General features: G+C 40.7%; 1 protein-coding gene across 3 annotated transcripts in view; it reads right to left on the bottom strand.

Moving 5' to 3' along the window:
* KBTBD12 (kelch repeat and BTB domain containing 12) overlaps nt 1–4,650 on the bottom strand; it is a 153,203-nt gene extending 148,553 nt beyond the window's left edge. For 2 of the 3 annotated variants that reach the window (XM_090285908.1, XM_090285911.1), the window contains exons 1-2: nt 4,527–4,650; nt 4,214–4,276 (exon numbers count right to left, since the gene is read on the bottom strand). The gene's annotated coding sequence lies outside the window, so the exon portion shown is untranslated. The remainder of the gene's footprint in view (nt 1–4,213; nt 4,277–4,526) is intronic. The other variant, XM_090285910.1, reaches the window with a different exon arrangement.
* Nucleotides 4,651–15,724: the final 11,074 nt, after the last annotated feature.

The raw sequence follows: 15,724 nt of genomic DNA, 5'->3' as shown, positions 1-15,724 counted from the left end.
ATAAAATATACTTTAATATATCCATTTAGTAGCACAGAGAGACTGTAGTATATTTACTCAAGAGAAAACTGCATAGCATAAAAAAAGAATTAACTACTGCTACATGGGTGAATTTCACAAACATAATACTGTGTGAAAAAATATGGAGGAGTAGATGCTGTGTACCATTGATATCATGTTTTAAATATGTAAAACAATATTATATAATTGTTATCTAATAGGGTAGATGATAATTTCTGACAAAGTATATATATACAATTGGTGAATCTGATAAAGTGTATATGGGAGTTTTTAATACTATTCTTTAAACTTTCCTGTAAACTTGAAATTATACCAAAATAAAAAGTTAAAGAATTATACATTCTTTAAGGATACACATAGCTCTAGTGGAATATAAGGAAATGAACGGTAATTATAAACACAAAATTAAAGATAGTGGTTGCCTATCAGGAGGCAAGGAAGGACAGGGATGCAATTGCAGAAGGGTGTCAAGGAGTTTCAACTGCATACTCCATTTTAACTTCATCAGCTGTATGATGGGTAAACAATACATAATTATTCTTTATGCTTTTTTGCATGTCTTAAATATTGCATAAACTAAGTTTAAAATTTTAAAATGTATTGATGTCAGAGTAACTTACACCTTTTGAAAACCTAACCCACATTTAAACCATGTCTATGTGTATGTATCAGAGAAGGAAAACTCTGACTCCAAAAAACCTCCGCTGCCTTGCGGCATACCTCTTCAGGGGAAAGGCTAAGGGAGTAAACCCCGACAGAAAATCCGGAGCCGGAGTCCCTAAGGCGGTTTGACGTTGTAGTCAACACCGGCAACTCCTGCGGCGCACCTGAAGCCAAGCTGTATTGACTCCGTCTTTCCCTTGGACCCTTCAGCTGCGAAGAGAGGGGTGTCTGCTGCATGGGCAACAGCAGACCCTCCATATCACCCTGCCCAGGCTCTGTAGCTTCAGCTTCACTGGAGAGGACACTCCAGCGTCATCGCAAGATGTCGATTCAACACGGGAGGAGACAGATACCGTGTCACTCCCGAGTTGGACTGCACAGCCATTCTCGGCGGTGCAGATAGACTCTTAAGAAGCTACACCATCGTCTCTCGAGACGGACGGCTGCCGACCGATGTGTATGTATTTGCATATATACACACACATATACACACAGAGAACTACATAATAAATTTTCTTTTTAAATTGTCAAGTTGTATGCAGCTCAACTTATGTGTTTGGAAAATACAGAAGCTTACAACCTACTGACAAAGTCTGAATGAGAACTGCTTTCGGGGAAGGGCAGAAATAATTCCTTCCTACTCCTGCTTTGGTGGGAAACAAAGTTACTGGATTCCTGAATTAGTGCGGTTCTCCCACCCCCACAGAAATATTCAGTATGGTGAGTAGGTTATAATATGAAATGATAGTTGATCAACAAGAAAGCCTTGAATTTTATCGATGAAAAAAATTAAAGACCTGAGAAATGACTTGGACAGGGTTGTAAATTCTAGTCTGTCTAAGACTCCCTTCCACAGACTTTGGTTGGTAATATGAGGAATGTCAACATATCAGAAAATGATGTCCCAGTTCCAATGTTTAAAACAAAACCCTTCTGTAAGTTGGTGACTATTGTAAACCGGGAAAAAGAAGACACCAGCTATAAAGGCCTCCTGGTGGCTAACTGGGCAAAACCAAACCAAACCAGAGCCTAGCAGCCATTTCTGCATAAGGGCCACCTCCGAGAGAGAGCTGTATTGAACTGTCTGCTTCTGAACTGAACTGCCTGTCTGCACTATGTTTCTGACACCTGAGCCAGCCCTTACATAGGAGTTCCTGGAATCCTATTTCGAACAACAGGACTGAAGCTTTCTCCATCCAAGTGGAGCTACACAGCTCTGACCAACCAGAGCAGCTCTATTCTAACCAATCAGGACAGTGGCTTTTGGATCAAACAAACTGTGAGGATCACTTGTATAACAGATTAATTGGGGATGGAGGGCAGGGGACTTTTGTTCATATAAACCAGCTCCCCTGTGGCTCTGAGAGTTCACTTTCCTTTTCCAATGAAGAGAGAAGACTTTGTTTCCCTGGCTGAGCTGAAACACTGAAGACATCTTGCAGGAGCAGAATGGAGCAGACCAGCACAGGCCAGAGCAGACTGCCACAGAATGGAGCAGACCAACAGTAGTGAAAAGTAGACAACCAAGGAGCAGAGCAGAGCAGACTTGAGGTGCAGGGGGCTGTCTTGCCTGTCTATCTGAAGAGGAGCCTGCCCCCAGGGCTGCCTCACAGCTGTGATATTTTCACAGCTGTGCTGTATCACAGTTGAGCTGTGTTGCACTGAATGGTTTCCGTCTTCACTACACACCAAATTAGGGATTCCTACTGGTGTTGAAAGACATCGGCTGACACTATCAAGTATAAAATCACTACCCCATATTTAAAAAAATTATCCTGAGCTTATTTTCAGCAACACTACACCACCTTCAGGCATTATGAGGCCCTTCACAATCTAGCACCTCCTAACCTTTCCTGCCTCATCTCCTGACTTTCCTTCCTTACATTTTTCAATCTTTTAGTAGTAGTGAACCACTAAGAATGCATACACGCTTTTACACCTGAAAAAAATGTAATTGACTCTTCAATATTCAGCTCAGACATCACTTCCTCAGTGAAGATTTATCTGCCTTTCCTTGCTTGTACCTTGACCATAGTGGTTGCACTGTTATTGCTGCAATTTATTTATGCACATGCCTGCCCTCCATTTCAATGATGAGCACATTATGGGTAGAGGGCTTGTGTTTTAATCATTTCTGTATTCTTAACATCTGTCTGTAATGATGCTTGGCCTATTAAAGTTGCTCAATACTGTTTCTGCAATTAAATGAATGCTTTGCTTAGTCCTAAATTATAAGTTTATAATAACTTTTTTTCTTTTACATTTTATACATGTTAATAAACCACTATCTTGGACATTTTTTCTGCATATAAAAGTTGTGCTCAATTCTTCAGTTTGCTATCCTTTGTCCAAGTTACATAAATCACTCAGAATCATTAACTTGATTTCCTTGCCTATAGCTTGATGCATTGTGCCACCCACTTCTCACTCCTACTCTCAAAATTAATTCCCAGTCACCATGTGCTCTTAGAATTTAGTTAACCATTCTTAGAGAATAACTGGGCCAGAGATCAGAAGTGGCTGCTCACACGCTTCTTTTTCTATTTTCATAAATTATTTTTATTCCATTTTTTATTGTTGTTCTACTACAGTTGTCCCATTTCCCCCATTGCTCTCCCTGCCCCGCCCACATGCCCACTCTCCCACAGTCAAACCCCATCCTGTTGTCCACATCCATGGGTCATTTACATTAGTTCCTTTATTTTTGTAAATTATTAATAGTTGTCAACAAGCAAAGTTGAAACATTCCAGCATCTACTGAAAATAACAGACAATATGGAAACAATGGGCCCTTAATTCCCATGGTGATAACAATGTGCAGGACTTAAGTAGCCAGATGCCACCTCTCAGATGGCACATCTAGTCTCATAATCCCCAGCCCCCAGTTATTATTTACAATTCTTCCTATGCTGTTGCTTTTCTCATCACTTCTTTTTTAGTTGTCCTACAACCATTTAAGTTTGTGAACCCTGGTTTTTACCATTCCATCCCCATACCCTAATTTGTTTCAGCATTACCATCCTGTGCAGACACTGGTAGAAAATGGCTCAGAACAACAGACACCACCCTAAAATGTACTCTGAGTCTCCCACTAGTATGGACAAATACCTGATTCATTTAATAGTACTAATCATCCCTGGGCCAGGTGTATGGAAATAAAGCTAAATAAGACAGGCTTCTTTTTTCTTTCCTTTGAGTTCACAATGTTTTGCATTTTCACCATGCTTTATACTTACAAAGAGCTTTAAGATGCTCTTTATGGGTCATTAGTTCTGTGGAGGGGAAGGGGAATGCAGGACAATTATATTCCTGGCTTTAAATTTAAGAGAATAGCCTTGACCCTATGGTTCAGTTCTTTGCACACCTCTCTCACACCCATGTTTCTCTCCCTCTCCATCTCCCTTCCTCCCTCTCTCTCTAAAAATAAATAAATAAAATATTTTTAAAAATAAAACAAATAAAGTTGGGAGTTGCCCAGGGATACTTTCCATGTTTATTGAAGCTTTTTAAAGTGCCAGGCACTACTCACGGTTCTAGGAAGACAACCTGGAACACAGAAACGGCGTGCGTCTACCTTTCTGGAGCTTATAGTCTAGTAAGGGAGTCAAATGATCAAGTAGTTAGATAGTTCAGAGAATCATAGCATCATAAAGGCTACCAAACTGAATAATGTGACCGGAAGTGGGAAAAGAGAGCCCTGGCTGGGTAGAGATGGTCTCTCTCAGAAGGTGACTGCTGAAATGAGCCCTGCTGACAAGTGCTGGCCCGGGGCGACGCAAGGGTAGCGCTACACTAAGACAAGGTTTTAGCCGCCCCACGGTTCCCCGTCACTCTGTACTTACGGGAGTGCTGCCCCCGCTTGAGATAGGGCCCCAGTCCCTTCGCAGGGGCCGCCTCGCCTGGTGGCTGTCAAGGACGCTCAGGAGTCTGGAGAGCGCGGGGCGGTCAGGCAGCTGGCGGCTGGCGGCTGGCGGCTGGCGACGGGCCTGATGGACCCACACGGCCTAATATGGAGCAGGTCTGCGCGCGGCGGCGGGCAGAGGGGGAGGGAGGGCACTGGCAGGTTCTCTGAGGTGACAGGGGCTGGCCGTCAGAGCGTGGGCGGCGGAGGAGCACGGCCCCAAGCACCGGGAGCCGCTCTGTGCCTGCCGAGGCCTTCCCTCCCTAGGGCCAGACCGGGGCTCTCCGGCTCCGAAGGCCGCTCTGCGCCTGAAGAAGTCTCCCGCGTGCCAGGGCGACTGAAGATCACCCAGGAGGGGCGAGGACACATTTTTAAAACTACAAATCCTATTCATTTAGCCTTTTGTTTTTTTAATGCTAAACGACCAAGAATTCCTGTGTGTGCTCTCATTGAATGTGACTCAGAAATAGGGCTTGCCAGAGGATGAATGCCAGATATGTGGCACAGCTTCTGTGCCCTGAAGAACAGACTGAAGGTCACCCCAAATATACCTTGGGTAAGTTCCAGCAAAGCAGAACTAAAGATCATAAGTGATCATTTGCTGCTCTTGTTATGTTTATGCAAACGAACAGGATAAATTAAAAATGGACTTAATGTAGTCCCTTTAAAGACAAGGAGGGTAACCTTAGGGAGAAAAATTATTATTCAAGGAAAATCACAATGATCAGTAGTAGAGTATAAAACAGGGCAACTAACCGTCTTAAAACTTTCTTCTCCAGATTTAGAGACTTGTTTGCGGGTTATGTTACATAAATTAACACGTGTTTTTTGTTTTCAAAGGACATAAGCCAATGATCGCATTACCTGAGTGATTATCTGTACGCATAAGCCTCACTTAATCCTCTCTGCAGCGCTGCCTCCTGAGACTCAAGGGTTTGGCTGAACTAAATGGCTGGGTTGGGGAAGAATGGGGTGGTCTGTGGGCTTCACTTTAAAACGGGTTTCTCTTTTCTATCCTAATGGCTTGGACAGAAAAGGCCCAGAGGTCTGAGAGGGGGAAAAACCTAAACTATTTACCTCAGCCCAAACTAAGTATAATGGGCAAAAGGGTTTTGGACAGGCGAGATGTGCCTAGCACACCTTCTTACAAAGAAGCTTTTTTTTCCCCTAATATAGAACATTGAAAAATTAATCCCTGCCTTTTGTCATCTAGTAGTTATGAATTGAATGATGTCTTTTAACCCTTTTCGCCAAATCTGTTGCCCCCAGAACACAACAAGGACACCAGCCTGTTAAACCAAGCACGCCATTGACCGGAGACAGCCAACTGACCTGGAGTCTGCACGATCCTTCCCCATGTGGGAAGGCCACCCTCCCCTCCACACCCCCACTCTTATTAGGGTTTTCTGGACCCAAGGGTAGGTAGGATGACGACCATGTCCAGCTTGAAGCAGCTAGAGGAGCTTGAGACCTTCGCCCATTGTCCTTTACAAGATTACAAAGGGTCCTAATATTTGAGAGGGGGGGGGATAGTTAATTTTTACAAACCAGGGGTATGGACTTGGGGGGGATTGCTGGGGGAGGGGGGGTACTGGGTGGAGGGGAACAAGGGGGAGAAAATTGGAACTGTTGTAACAATATAATCAATAAAAAACATTAAAAAAAAAAAAAAAAAGAAATAGGGCTTGCCAGATAAAGTACCCATGCCCAGTTAAACGTAAATTTCAGATAAACAACCAATGGTTTTTTAGTATATGTCCCAAATATTGCATGATCAAGTCACATTTAACTGGTTGTGGGTCTTTTGTTTCTTTTGGGTTCTGTAATTTCATTTGCTATATCTGGCAACTCTGCTTGGGAGCCATCAGTTCCATGACTTTTGCCATCAGTTAGGAGGTTATGTTCAGGTTTGGGGTGGGACAGGAAAGGGGAACGATGGTTTTCTTGATGGAAGTGTCAACATAATATCTGCTGTTGACCTTAAACAAATAGACAACCAACTATTTCTCCAGCAAAATGGGTTTATTCTGGAACGACAACTAATAGCAACTCAGGATACATAGTCTAATGGCAAACCACCCACCACCCACAAGTCCAAAAAAGAAGACCTTTCATTTAAAGAGGACGGGGTGAGGGTGGGGAGCTCAAAGGGGCTGTTGTAAACAGAGTAGATTGGAAGTAACTGGGAGTCCTAAGTGTAGTGCCTTTTCATTGTCTGAATAGTAACAGTCTCTCATTGGCTGAGTGGTTTCAGTGGTGACGAGATTTTCTTCCTTCCTGCTGGAGTACCAAAGTAGAAAAACATCTTCCTTGTGGGATGGAAAGTACTCTCTTTATGTTTGGGGGAAATCGTGGATGAGTGATAAAGCGTGAAAGCCTCCCTCCCCTTTAGGTTCTCCCAACTGCAATTTAAATGAGATTTCTGTTTATTAATATTCACTTTCGTCGGCAGCCGTCCGTCTCGAGAGACGATGGTGTAGCTTCTTAAGAGTCTATCTGCACCGCCGAGAATGGCTGTGCAGTCCGACTCGGGAGTGACATGGTATCTGTCTCCTCCCGTGTTGAATCGACATCTTGTGATGACGCTGAAGCTACAGAGCCTGGGCAGGGTAATATGGAGGGTCTGCTGTTGCCCATGCAGCAGACCCCCCCTCTCTTCGCAGCTGAAGGGTCCAAGGGAAAGACGGAGTCGATACAGCTTGGGTTCAGGTGCGCCGCAGGAGTTGCCGGTGTTGACTACAACGTCAAACCGCCTTAGGGACTCCGGCTCCGGATTTTCTGTCGGGGTTTACTCCCTTAGCCTTTCCCCTGAAGAGGTATGCCGCAAGGCAGCGGAGGTTTTTTGGAGTCAGAGTTTTCCTTCTCTGATGTACCCTGACTGGAAGATCGAACCAGCGACACTTAGCTCGCAGGCCGACGCTCAATCCACTGAGCTAAACCAGCCAGGGCCAAATATTCACTTTACTATGTGGGTAAAGCAGTAATATTAGCTCATCAAGTTTAAAACAAAATAAAATTTGTTTTTGGTGGTGGTAACAATTTTTAAAATCTTATACAGATCTATTTTTTATAGTTCTGGAGGTCAAAAGTCCAAAATGGGTCTTTCTAGGCTAAAAAAAACTAAGGCATCCCAGGAGTGCATTACTTTCTGGGAACTCTAGGGGGAAATGTTTCCTTGCCCTTTCCAGCTTCTCTTTCTTTAAAATCCTTGACAGTTTATTTCTGTAAGGTGACTATATTTATACAAGTGAAATATGCTTTTCACTTTTTTATATCTGTGACATTTTAAAATGCACTTTATTTTTTAGAGCATTTTAGGTTCCAGGAAAAATTGAGCAGAAGGTACATGTTTCCCTTATACCCACACCCCACACCCCAGCCCCAAATGCTGAATCTCCTCCATTATTAACAACCTCCAACAGAATGGTACATTTGTTACAATTGATGAGCTTACATACTATCTTTTCTCTAGCTCATGGCCCCTTCCTCCATCTTCAAAGCCAGAAACATAGAACTAAGTCTTTCTCATATTGCATCACTTTGACATTAACTCTTCTTTTTGCTTTCTTCTTCCACTTTTTTTTCATTGTGGTAAAATATACATAACATAAAATTTACCATTTTAACCATTTTTAAGTGTACAAATCAGAAGCATTAAGTATATTCACAGTGGAGTGCAACCATCACTGTTATTTGTTTCCAGATATTCTTTCATCATCTCAAATAGAAACTCTGTATCCATTAAAACAACAGACCCCAATTCCTGCCGCTCCAACTCCAGCACCTGGTAACCTCCATGTTACTTTCTGTCTGTATGAATTTACCTATTCAAGGTACCTCATATAAGTGGAATCAGACAGTATTGTGTGACTGGCTTATTTCACATAGAGTAACATCCTTAAGGTTCATCCATATTATAGCATGTATCAGTATTTCATCCCATTGCACACAAATGGAATATTATATACACAACATTTAAATATATATACACATTTAAAATAAAACACATTTCATATTGGTAAGTAAAGTTCCCTAAAACATTTTAGACACTCTTAATGTCAATCTTTGCATGTACATATTGTTATTTGGGAAAATTCCTCTTTCCCTTTTCCACAAATGTCTTTTTGATCTGTTAGCCCCATTTATGTCCTTTTACAACTCTTTCTATTTATGCTTCTAGTTTTATTTACCAGATGTCTATGTGAAGCTAATGACTCTTCCTCAACTTGCTTTCGAGGCCCTGTTTGATTTCCTGCCTGGCTACTTTACTTCACCTCTTTCATTTGTTTCAGAGAAAGTGGGAGCTGGGGCTTGGAATCCAGAGTCTAAAGTAGACTCCGGGACTTTGGTCAATTTTCAAAACATTCATTTGCAAAATGATTAATAATGGATTAACGCTTATCAAATATACTAATTTACTAAAAACTTGTTTTAAATGCTATGCTTCTTGAATATATTATATATCAATTCATTCTTTACTTAGCATGACTTATTGCTCCTTTTCTACTGCTGCTCCTTTCTGCTTCTTCACTCCCTTTCTTTCATCTTTGCCTTTCTCTTTCCACTTAAGGCTTCATTTTCAGGCTTCACTTTCTTACAATGTTGAGAATTTTTTTTGGTATTCCTTTGGACGTATTTTGCCATTTGGTTTGATATATTTCTTCATTCTGGACCCTTGAACCTGATCTACCTGTGTCTGTCTCCTTTTATTGTCATTTGCCTCTGGGCAGCGTTTTCTTGATACAGAAGTGACTTTTCTCCTCACACATCCACTCCCACCTCATATCATTCCTTCCTTTTGGAAATACTGCTCCTCCACAGCACATGGGGGTTCTCACCTTGAGCTGTATCGATAACTTGACTTGATTATAACAGTATCTTGGCTGGTATCTGTAATAGTCTCTTGATTTAAAAAAAAAATGCTCCTAGATAAAAACATAAGCAACTAACCTTATTATTTCAAACTTTATTCAACCCCCCAAATAGCCTGCACACCAGTGGTATCAGCTTTCTTTTCCTTTCCATGCCTTCATTCTTAATATCCTATTGCAGTTCTTTTGCCATATCTTATTGTCTGTAGAGTGATATTTAAAAAATATTAGCTGTTTCTTCCCACCCTCCTTCCTCACCATTTATTTCCTTATTTTGCTTCCCTAAACCATTTCAAAAGTTAAACTACTCCAGCTGCATTGCCTTAGGGGGAGATCAGGATAACAGAAAACCTAGGAGGGGGCAGAAAGGAAGAAATAGATCCTTTTGATTCTAGAAGTCTATGCCCTTTCAGGAAATGAATGAAATATTGGCATACATAAAACATTTGGAAAAAAACTAAATTAAAGCAATGGATCTTCCCTAACTGAAGAGAACAGGGAAGTATCTGAAGGAGAAATAATGTAGAAAAACCCCTATGTTCTGTTCAGTTGGACTAAATGTGAGGAGGTTTGGGGGATCTGTAAAGAGACAGAGCTGATGTCTGTCTCTGTGAAGAGTTGCAAAGAGGCAGCCAGAACTCAGAGAGTGGAAATGATTCTGTGGTATCCTAGATAGTGAGGGCTCCAGATAGACTTTGGAGACTTGAATATTCCCAAGGCCTTAACATGGAAGACAGAGCCACTGAACCAGAGAGATGGGTGCAGACAGGTACATGGGAAAACTTTGAACAACAAAAGACCTAGGGGCAATGGACCTCTCTGTGTGTGTCAGCATAGACAGATGACAGATATCAAGTTTCAGAAGGCCCTACCTGACTCCAGTGCCTTGATAAGGTCCAGCACCCATCCCCCCAGCCCTGAATTTAAATGCAACTCTGGGGAAAGGGGAAGGCTTAGCTTTCTTGGTGACATGAGGACTTCAACTAGAACTTGTTAGCATTAATAAACTTATATTTATGTACACTGTAATTTGTGAGCTGTGGAGATGAAGGGCTTGACATAACGCAAAACCTGGTGCAAAAAAAATGAACAGAGCAGAAGTGGTTTGTTACTCTATGGGGGATGTAATGTGCAGAACCTAGAGATTTTTCTTTCAATACTAGTTTTAGCAAGCAACAAAGAGCAACTTGAGAGATAAGAAATAGGAACCAAACTTATCACTATCATATTACATAGTTGACTTATGTTTTTTGTATACATTGGTCCTCCTTTCAGCCCCAAATGTGATTCCTTTCAGGGCAGGGATTATGTCTAGCTTGTTTCCTGTGAGTATCCTTAGCACCTAGGAAAGTACCTGGTGCTCAATACTTATTTGTACAATGAATGAATTCATTCTGGCTACTCTGGGAGTGCCACAGAACCAGACTTGAATGTTAAAGTGCTGGGGAAGTGTGTTCCAGGTAAACACAATCAGAAGAAGTGCTCCAGCCACATGCTGTGCTGCCCCTGTGTGGGGATGGGACTTCAGCAACCTTCACAGCTGCCTTAGACTTTCCCATCACAGAGCTTGCTGGAGGACCTGACTTGACTCACCTCCACTTCCAGGTGTTCTGTGGGTGTCTATGATTGACTGAAGTCAGGTCACACATTTGCACCTTGACTTTTAGAAAGTCTAGAACATGGAGCTTTAAGAAAAAAAATGCTTTACATTCTTCAGTTCCTATAGTTGGAGATTTGGAATGCGTATTGCAACATCTCTCTTCTCATCCTGAGGACCGTGAATTGTAAGAAACTAAATAACCACCACCTGAGAAGGCCAAAGGTAAGTGACATCCTGAATATAGTTGGAGTGACCAATTAGAGGACAGTTCCAGAGAGCACAATGGGAGTGATTGGGAGGTGAAGGAGTAGTGAAGATTTGGGTTAAGAATAAGCAAATAAAAAACACTAAATGGTAATGGTATGGTAAAGAATAGCAGTCTGGGGGTGGGAGGCTTAAACTTGAATGATGACTTCCAAAATAAGGATGGCAGTCCTGGTGTGTTTAGTCTCAATTCCTGCTCTGTTAGTGTGTGTGTGTGTGTGTGTGTGTGTGTGTGTGTGTGTCGTGTGTATGTGTGTAGGTGGCAGGCTAGTTGTGCTTTCAGCTTCAGGTGCAGCACCTGTGGGTGTGGGAGGGCAGGGATTCCAGCAGTTGCAATAGCTTCAATTTTGTCCTTACTGGCTGTTCTTGTATGAAGGGCTCAAAGCAATGTTGCCTATACCTGTCCCCATACAGAGCTTCATATGATCACTATGTGTACATGCCTGTCATACTTCTGCATCAAGCCCGAAAGCTCCTCTGTGCAGCTTTGTGGCCCATTCGCATGCCTGACTCAGGCCTCCCACAGAAGAGATGATCAGGAGATTTTCACTAATTTGGGCGACCAAGAGGAAAAGCTGATAAGTGACAAGAAAATTGGCCTTGGGAATGGTGTGCTGGGCATCCTCATTTGGCTCTACTCTTGAAAGCCTCATGACCTCAAATAACCTGGATTCTTGGAGTGTAATAGCTAAAATGGTAATGCATCTGCCTCACACACAAGTTATTAGGATAAATAAATAGGAGAGCTAATGGGAGTTAAAATACTTAGATAAACTATAAATTAACTAAAAGTAGTTTTCCCCTGATGAGGCATGTGCTAGTAAGTGGAAACTCCTTTCTCCAAAGATCTTGAAAATGGGACAAGAAGCCATCTCTTCCTGAGACTATTTATTGTATCCTGTCTTGAGATAGAGAAGGGGACCATATTTCTTTTGGAGGCTTTTCCACTTTAAGAATTCATCACAGGGAAACATGGGGAAGAGGGTTATTATCTGTTTATTAAGCCACTTTTGTGATGATAAACCATGCCCAGACAGTCCAGCCTCTGGGTACTCAGGGCTGCATACAACCTAATCTAATAATAGATTTGAGGGTTTTTGAAAGATCATGAACCTTCTGGAAGCCAAATTTCTCTCCATACCCCAAGATTATTTTCTTTTTCCCAGCAATAAAATCATTAAATCCTGAGTATATGAATAATCAAATCTTCAAATTTTGTTGTAGACAGAGTCCAAGTAGTTTCTTAACGCAGGCATGTCTAATTGTTATTTTTTGTTGCATTATTAAGCAATGACTAATATCTTATATACTTTGTAAGTTAAAATATGTAGGTTAAACTGCTCTAGCAAAGAATTTGAATGATAGTCCCCTAAAGGGGAAGTTAATTTTTCTTTTACACATAATTACAAGGATGGAAGAAAAAATGGGGTAATATGAAAGGTAGGCTGCAGTAATCACAGGCCTCAGCATTTCATTGATTATATTAGAAGTGCGTCTTTTGCTTATGCAACGGCCCATGGCAAGTATTTCAATCATAAGGTAGCTTTCCTCCATTTCACTGTTGAGGGACCCATCTGATGAAGGCTCTGCCAGGGTTCCCTGGGTATTGATCTCCTGGTCAGCCTGAAGGGAGAGGATGTGGAAAAGGGTGCACAGGAGGTTTGTGGTTCAGACCTGATGAGGAGAAGGGATTTTGGTGGACAGAGTCATTACTGTCATAGATCAATTGGAAGTGGAGATACTGGGTGCAGACCAGCAGTTGTGAAAGCTGGACATTAGTTCTTCAAGATGTTTGGAAAATATATTGCTTTTTGGAAAGTCAGAATTAAAGATTCTGATTAATTCTGCAGTAAATATACAAAACATTTACTAAATGTTCTTGACTTTGGGATCTCTGGGTCTATGATATGAAAATGGGTCCAGATATTATGCATACAAAGACCCTGTGGGACACACCTGGGAAAAATGTTTGGGTGAAAGAAGATCTCAAGGTAAACTAAGGATATGTTAAGACAGAAACTTTAAGTCACAAACAAAGACACTCTTGGAGAAAGGGAGATTCAACTCTTAGAGGAGAGAAAAGATGGTGGGATTTAACCTGGACAGGTAGGAAGGAACAGAAGCCAAAGTGGAGGCAGCAGGAACACCAGCAATGTTTCCTGGGGTGCACAGAAATTGACTCTTTTTCTGTTACAAAGTGTGAAATTAAAAGAAATAAAGGAGGTTGTGATAACCCTTTTGGTTGGTCAAAGGGGTGAGATGCAATTGGAGGTCTCAGAAAAAGCTATCTAGAATGAAACTATGGGGAATCTCTTTTATTCATAACCCAATTGCTATTTTTAAAAATAATGTTTAGTTTTCAACTATAGTTCTCATACAATATTGTATTAGTATCAGTATACAACCAATGATTAAGCATTCTATAACTTACTAAGTGAACCCCCAATAAATCTAGTACTGATCTTACATTATATATAGTTATAATGTTATTGATTATATTCCATATGATGTATTTTACTTCCCCATAACTATTCTGTAACTACCAATTTGTACTTCTTAATCCAGTCACCTTTCTCACTCATCTGCCTAACCTTTTTCCCCCACAGGCAACTGTCAAACTGTCAAAATGTTCTTTGTGTCTATTAGTCTGTTTCTATTCTGTTTGTTTATTGTTTTTTAGGTTCTACATGTAAGTGAAATCATATGACATTTGTCTTTCTCTGTCTGGCTTATTTTACTTAGCACAACCCTCTGGGATTATCCATATTGGTGCAGATAGGAAGATTTCATTCTTTTTTATGGCTGAGCCATATTCCATCATATATATGCACCACTTCTTTATTAGTTCATCCATCGATGGACACTTAAGTTGCTTCCATATCTTGGCTATTGCAAATAATATTACAATAAACATATGGATGTACATGTCTTTTTAACTTAGTGTTTTGGGTTTCTTCAGATAAATATCCCAAATTGTAATTGTTGAGTCTTTCTTTGTCTTTTTTTATATAGCCCGTGTTTTAGTCTCTTTTGTCTGGTGTAAGTATTGCTACCCCAATTCTTTTTCCTTTTCTCTTTCATGACATGTCTTTTCCATCTACGTACTTTCAGCTTGTGTGTGTCTTCTGATCTGAAATGAGTCTTTTGTAGACAGCATATGTAAGGGTCTTGTTTTGTTATCCATTCAGACTCCATATATCTTTTGATTGAAACAGTTAATCCATTGTCATTTAAAGTAATTATTGATAGCTATGTATTTATTGCCATTTTATTGTTCACATTTTTAATCTTTTTATTTATTTTTATTTTTTCTGCTTCTTCTTTAAAAAGACACTTTAACATTTCTTGTAATATTGTTTCGGTGGTGATAAATTTCTTTAGCTTTTTTTTTTTTTTTTTTGTCTGGGAAGCTCTTTGTCTGTCTTTGATGCCAAGTGATAGGTTTGCTGGGTAAAGTAATTTTGATCTTTGTTTTTCATCACTAAATATATCTTGCCAATCCCTTCTAGACTGCAAAGTTTCTATTGAAAAATCAGCGGACAGATTTGTGGGAGCTCCCTTTCAAGTAATTGTTTTTTTCTTGCGGTTTTTAAGATTCTCTCTTTGTCTTTAACCTTTTGTACTTTAATTATGATGTGTCTTGGTATGGACCTCTTTAGGTTCATCTTGTTTGGAACTCTCTGTGCTTCCTGGGCTTGTATGTCTATTTCTTTCACTAGGTTAGGGAACTTTTTCACCATTTTTTTTTTCAAATAGGTTTTCAGTTTCTTGCTCTCCCTCTTCTCCTCTGGCACCCCCATTATGTGAATGTTGGTACACTTGAAGTTGTCCCAAAGCCTCTTTAATTATACTTTTTTTGATGTTTTTCTTTTTGCTGCTCTGATTGAGTGTTTTATGCTTCCTTGCCTTCCAAATCTCTGATCTGAACTTCTACTTCCTGTTGCTTCCTTGTAATATATTCTTTATTTCAGTTATTGTAGTCTTCATTTCTGACTCATTCTTTTTTATGTTTTCTAGCTTCATTTTTATGTGTCCTATTTCTTTGTTGAAGTTCTCGCTAAGTTTATCTACTCTTCCCCTAAGTTCATTGAGCATCCTTATAACCAGTGCTTTGAATTCTGCATCTAATAGACTGCTTGTCTCTATTTTATTTAGTTCTTTTTCTGGAGTTTTGTTATGTTCTTTTATTTGGAACACATTTCTTTGTCTCCTAATTTTGGCTGCTTCCCAGTGTTTGTTTCTATGTATTAAGTAGAACTGCTGCATCTGCCAGGTTTGGGAAGAGTAGCCTTACATAGTAGGTGTCCTGTAGGATCCTGTGGCACAGCCTCCCTGTTCACCCAAGCTGGCACTCCAGGTGCATCACCCACCACGTGGGCTGTGTACACCTTCCTGTCGTAGTTG

Source organism: Furipterus horrens, unplaced genomic scaffold (genome assembly GCF_987537825.1).
Source record: "Furipterus horrens unplaced genomic scaffold, mFurHor1.1.pri manual_scaffold_8, whole genome shotgun sequence".
Taxonomy (NCBI): Eukaryota; Metazoa; Chordata; class Mammalia; order Chiroptera; family Furipteridae; genus Furipterus; species Furipterus horrens.
This window is presented reverse-complemented; position numbering and strand designations above follow the sequence as displayed.